Here is a 6,034-nt window from a genome sequence, read left to right as displayed (position 1 = left end):
TTCCTGTATCAAACGAAGGCCCGCCTTCTGAAATATGAAATGTGCTGTGATTGGTTAGCTGGGCCAGTGTGTGTAGTGATTGGCTCCACTCAGGAAATGTCATGCCCCTTACCATTACCATAGCCGCCTGCCAGCTTCAGTGTAAATATTGCGTCAAAATCAAATCAATTTGAGCGCGATTTAAACCCGGATGATTGTAACTACTCTAAGTTCGTCTGCCTTGGGAAAGCTAGCGTGTCTCCGACATAGTGATAACACTCGTTGCCTTCTTTAGTGCAGCTCAACCAGGTCTCGTCCCATTCGTCGGTATTTGTGATATCACAAATCCCGGAAAATATGCGTTGTAGTCCAAACGAGTCATTCGTTGTAGTTTTTGAAAAGTGATTTCTGTTAAATAAAATATCTCCTTTTGAATTGGACTTTGAGCTTTGTAACTTCGCAGATCTTTTTTATGCTCAAACAGCAACATTACAGACTAACTAAAGTTGAAAAAGTGAAAAAGCATAATAGGACCCCTTTAAACAAAAAATAATTGTTTAAATTAAATTAAATTAAATTAAATTTTATATATCTGTTCATATGTTTCATGGCAGGAAAACTAAAATATTTAATGATTTTCTGAATTAATATAAATTTTGAAATTGTGACAAGAATAGCGCTGCGCCTGAAATCAAATACTTGAAAAATGGTATGCCAATGGTACGTCCGAATTCATAGAATCTGAAAAACAGTAGACGAAAAGTACTCGACTACTTTCGATGGACACTTTACTATCCCATGAGGTAGGTCACATGGTAGAGAAAACATGGTGGATGTAGTACATCCATTTTTAATCGTTTTGAAGTAAGTTCAAATTCATATGTAGTAGCTACTCAGACTACTAAGTTTTATGAAATTACTTAGTTGATTATAGAGTCTATATAGGTTACACAGTCTTTTTTTGTCAAAATGATACAGTTAATCATTTTTAGTGAAACGATTAACTGTATATCGCACTTTAATACTTTATTACCTTTACATAGTATGTTTATATTTATTCCTAATTATGTGTGTGTGTGTGTGTGTGTGTGTGTGTGTGTGTGTGTTTAAATTAAAAAAAATACATCAAATACACAAATATTTTTCAAACATCCTGAATATAAGTTTCTATATCCTTCCAGAAGGATCCCAAGTGATCTCAATATGGCCAACATGATCTGATGTTTTTTGCCAAACTGCTTCTCCTCACTGCTTTAGAGGATTTTTTTCTTCAGATTGCCACCTCAAACCTGAAATCTGTCTTCAAACTGTCCAAGTGCTTAATCTATATGGGGCCTAAACAACCTTCAGACTTCAAGTCTCTTTTCAGCCCGCTCAAGTATTCAAACGACAGACCTTCCAACTTCAAAAGAACCTTCAAAGTATTTTAAACTTCCAGGCAAATCTGTGTCGAGAAAGTTGTTTCTTGACACAGACAAGCCAGCCGTTTCTTTTTTAGTTAGTCATATTTTCTCAGTGCGGCTGCAGCACAATAGCAGCATGACACGTGCTTTCTTCCTCTCTTGAAAAATAAAAGCTGCCACAGTCCTCTCTAAATGCTATTTAAATACTTGTAATTGCTTGCAGATTTTACTGCATTTGCTTGCAATTTTCTTTTCGAAAGCAAGTTTCATGCTTTCTCTTATTCAGGTTCTCGGGCAAAAAGATATTAGATGATCCAGCGATGCACACGCACAACAACACAAAACACATTTATCACAAGGTTTCTAGCGGCTGTATTCCACGCTAAAGTCATGCAAACGACACGCACATAAATAAGCAAATAATTACATATTTCTGATGCACCTCACAGACAGCCAATCTATCTTCTCTGCCGTAATTAGCGTGGCGACTCAGGGAGGAAAGACTCATTTAGCGGAGGCTGTTAGCTGGTTCCTCTAAGCAGATGGAAGCGACCAGGTCTCAGTGCACAGGAGGGGCTTCTAATCACTCAAATCTGATGTAGCTTCACACAACATATGCTTCCCAAAGCATCGGCAGAGAGCAGACATCTCCCTCCAGCGCTCCTGCAGAAGTGCTAATGACTCTGACCTGACTCAGATTCATGGACCGGCTTACTGGTCGCGTCACTGCACCGTTAGCATCACCGCCAGCCATCTTGGCAGTAAATGATAAGATAATTAGCAGCGAATGTGAAAAATGCAGGGTACGATAACTGATGTTTGAGTGTGAGTTTTGGTCCTTCTGTAAGAAAGTTTAATAAGCACAGCACGATGATATCAGATGAAAGCTCATCTTTAGATTACAACTTGTTATTCAGTCTGTTGAGATGTTAAGACGCATTCCCTTTTGAAAAAGAGTTACATGAATACTTAAGTATGAACTGAATGTAATGTTTTCAGACATGCGATTGCATGTTAATTGCAAATAAATTAAAATTAATTCTAATTTACTTTTATATGAAACACACTAACTTCAGAGTGTTTATGGAAATATACTATGGAAGTCAATGGCTACCGTCAACTGTTTGGTTACCCATGTTCTTCAAAAAATCTTCTTTTGCATTCAGCATAAGAAAGAAACTCATATAGGTTGACGGAGTGACGTGGGAGAGTAAATGATTTTTGGGTGGTTTTTGGTTGAACTATCTCTTTAAGGAATCATAATTTTCAGTGAAAATGTATTTTATTTCCAATCTGTCTCTCACATGCACAAAAAAAAAATCATAAAGTAAAACTACTTTCAAGGTGATTTTTGCCCTTTTTGGCAATTTTCAGGTTATGGTAATGCTTTACAATAAGGTTTCATTTGTTAACATTAGTTAACTTAACATAAACTAACAATGAAAAATACTTCTAAAGGATTCATCAGTCTTAGTTAATACTGATTCCAACATTTACTAATACATTATTAAAATAAAAAGTTGTATCTATTAATGCTTTTTAAGGACCTGAGCTAACATGGACTAACAACAGTTGTAGTTTTATTAACTAATGTTAACAAAGATTAATAAACACAGTAACAATGTATTGTACATTGTTAATTCATTTTAGTTAATGCATTAAATATTGTTAACAAATGGAACCTTTTAGTAAAGTGCTACCAAAAATTCTTCAGAATTTCTACTTTTGTGTTTCTCTTGAGGAGGAAGAGGATGATTGAATTTTCACTTTTGATTGAATGCTGCCTTTAAGGCCAGAGGTTCATGGCCCGTTTACTGTGGTGAAGTTTAGCAGCCGATTCTAGATCAGTGTGTTGGTCAGACGGCTGTGATAAGCGCTCATAACGCAGCTCTTATCAGTGATGGCGTGGCGGCCGCTGGCAGAATGGCAGTTCTGGGTTTCAGCAAGTTGCAGTTTATCTCTGTCTGACGCTAATGAGCCATTCATGAGTCAGGCTATGGCCGGCCGGCTCGAGAGACCTGATGCTTCAGAGACAGGATGCGTCCTGAGGGACTCAGGACAGACAGAGACACAGACAATCACAGAGACACTGGGAGGGGAGCGACAGCCACCCACAAAGTGTCTTCTGTGTTCTAGTCCACAGTTTATTTGTAGCACTTCAAAGCTTACAGCCGTGATAAGAGATGGAGAATCACCAATTACAATGTTAGAAGGAACATAAAATCAACATGAATATCAAAACTGATATCATTTATTTTCTTAAAATGTACAGTTCAAATGTTTGGAGTCAGTAAGATTTTTCTTGTTGTTTTAAGAAATTAATACTTTTATTCATCAAGGACTTGATAAAATCAAGCGTAGTGTTAGTTCTGGCAGGTCACGTTAGTCAAGCTTGCATCAGCTGACTCTCAGCTGATCTACGTCTACCTATAGGAATATGATGCCCATCTCAGCATTCATATAGAAGGTCCCTTCAGTATTCCGCGTTGCTCAATAGCTAATTACCCTCCTCCATCCCCAGCTCCTCCTGGCCTTCTGATTCTATTTTGAATCAGACTAATTTCTAAAAATGTGTGCATTAAATTATTGAACATTAATGCTATCTGCAATACATTTATGTTGGTTCTGCTCTGTTTACATAGAGGGTGGGTTATTGCTGCTCTCCCTGCTCTTATCCATTCCCCCACTCCATACTGTATGCTAATTGTCAATCATCTTTGACGATAGTGGTCTTGACAGAATTGATCAAAAGTGTCAGTAAAGACATTTATAATGTTACAAAAGATTTCTGTTTCAAATAAATGCAGTTCTGTAGAACTTTCTATTCTTCTGTGAATCCTGAAAAATAAAATGTATAACGGTTTCCACAAAAAATATTCAACAATAGGATGACCAGAACTAAAAAAAACAAGAATGAGAAAAAAAGCTGGCAGTCAGAAGAGGAAAAAAACAGATTGTTAATTGGGAGTGCGAGATAGAAATCGGTCTCCATGCGGTCGCGTCACCGGGTCTCACTGCCACCCAGACCAGCCGGCGGTCCTTCAGCGGGCGGAAGTGCCTCATTTAAACACTACACGCCATATTTAACACGGGGATTTTTTTCCTGTTACCATCATTGTGCTTATTCACTGAGGAACTGTATGTCTCTCTCTCTCTCTCATGCTGTCTGTGCGGTGCAGTAATGATGGTGCTGCGGCGGGAATATCAGGTAGTTACACAACAGCTCCTGTCTGTTCCTCTTCCTGAGGATGTCAGATCCACTGCTTTTCTGTGGATTACAGCCGCTAACAACCGCACAAGCAATCTCGGGCTCTGTCCTGCACTTAAAAAACACTAAAGAGCCGCTGTCTTCCTCTCTGATGACCGACAAACCGACTGACCCTCTCAGGAGTGAGAAAATCATGAGAAACTGCTGAGCAGTTAGTATTTCCAGTAAAATGCAAAGTGAAAGTACAAGCAAAGCGAATCACTGGCATAAGGTACACACTGGAAGCAGAAGTATGAATAATGCCGTCAGCTATCATTCAAACACGCAGGAGAAATCAGATGATTCTGTGTCTAAAGCTTCATGTCTTCTCTCTAACAGGATCCTGTGTTTATTCCCAGACATCAAGACATCAGTGACCAAAACATAACACGTGGCGCTTGAATAACAACAGAGCAAACAGATTGACTCAATCTCAATGAGTCAAAGGCTTTCAGTAAACAGTAAGATCAAGAATATGTCCTTCACACTGGGCCTTTACAAAGAGCATCTTATATTTCGTTTGAAAATTTTGACCTTTAAACTATAGGCCAAAATAAAAAGGTTAAATTAATGGAAATGTAGAACTAATTGCTATTTGTTTTCACAAAAATCTGTCTCACAGTTGACTACATATTTGTGACCCTGGACCATAAAACCAGTCTTAAGTCGCTGAGGTATATTTGTAGCAATAGGCAAAAAAAACATTGTATGGGTCAAAATTATTGATTTTTCTTTTATGCCAAAAACCATTAGGATATTAAGTAAAGATCATGTTCCATGAAGATATTTTGTAAATTTCTTACTGTAAAAATATTAAAACTTAATTTTTGATTAGTAATATGCATTGCTAAGAACTTCATTTGGACAACTTTAAATGTGATTTTCTCAATATTTTGATTTTTTTTTGCACCCTCAGATTCCAGATTTTCAAATAGTTGTATCTCGGCCAAATATTGTCCTAATAAACCATACATCAATGGAAAGCTTATTTATTCAGCTTTCAGATGATGTATAAATCTCAATTTCGAAAAAATAAAATTGACCCTTATGACTGGTTTTGTGGTCCAGGGTCACATTTTGGCCTACATTAAATCGCCAATACTGTAAATTTCTCCTTAATATGAATAAGACAGCCTAACATATCATCTTCATAATTAAATTCCGATATCTTTCACTGTCAGATAATCCATACACACTAAAGAAATAGTAACATCCAAATTAACTGGCTTTAAGCAGTACAAACCATTACAAAATGCACATTACATGTCATTTGTTAAATTATAATGCCCTTTACCTATTAAAATTGGTGAAACGACAATCTAATATCTATAAAAACCTGGGGTGCACTTACTTATATATATATATATATATATATATATATATATATATATTTTTTTGAGTGTGT

General features: G+C 36.9%; 1 protein-coding gene across 3 annotated transcripts in view; it reads right to left on the bottom strand.

The window, feature by feature from the left end:
• Nucleotides 1–6,034, bottom strand: part of LOC107704777 (uncharacterized) — a 56,347-nt gene that overhangs the window by 49,075 nt on the left and 1,238 nt on the right. The window lies entirely within an intron of this gene.

Source organism: Sinocyclocheilus anshuiensis, unplaced genomic scaffold (genome assembly GCF_001515605.1).
Source record: "Sinocyclocheilus anshuiensis isolate Anshui unplaced genomic scaffold, SAMN03320099.WGS_v1.1 scaffold117, whole genome shotgun sequence".
NCBI classification, from domain to species: Eukaryota; Metazoa; Chordata; class Actinopteri; order Cypriniformes; family Cyprinidae; genus Sinocyclocheilus; species Sinocyclocheilus anshuiensis.
This window is presented reverse-complemented; position numbering and strand designations above follow the sequence as displayed.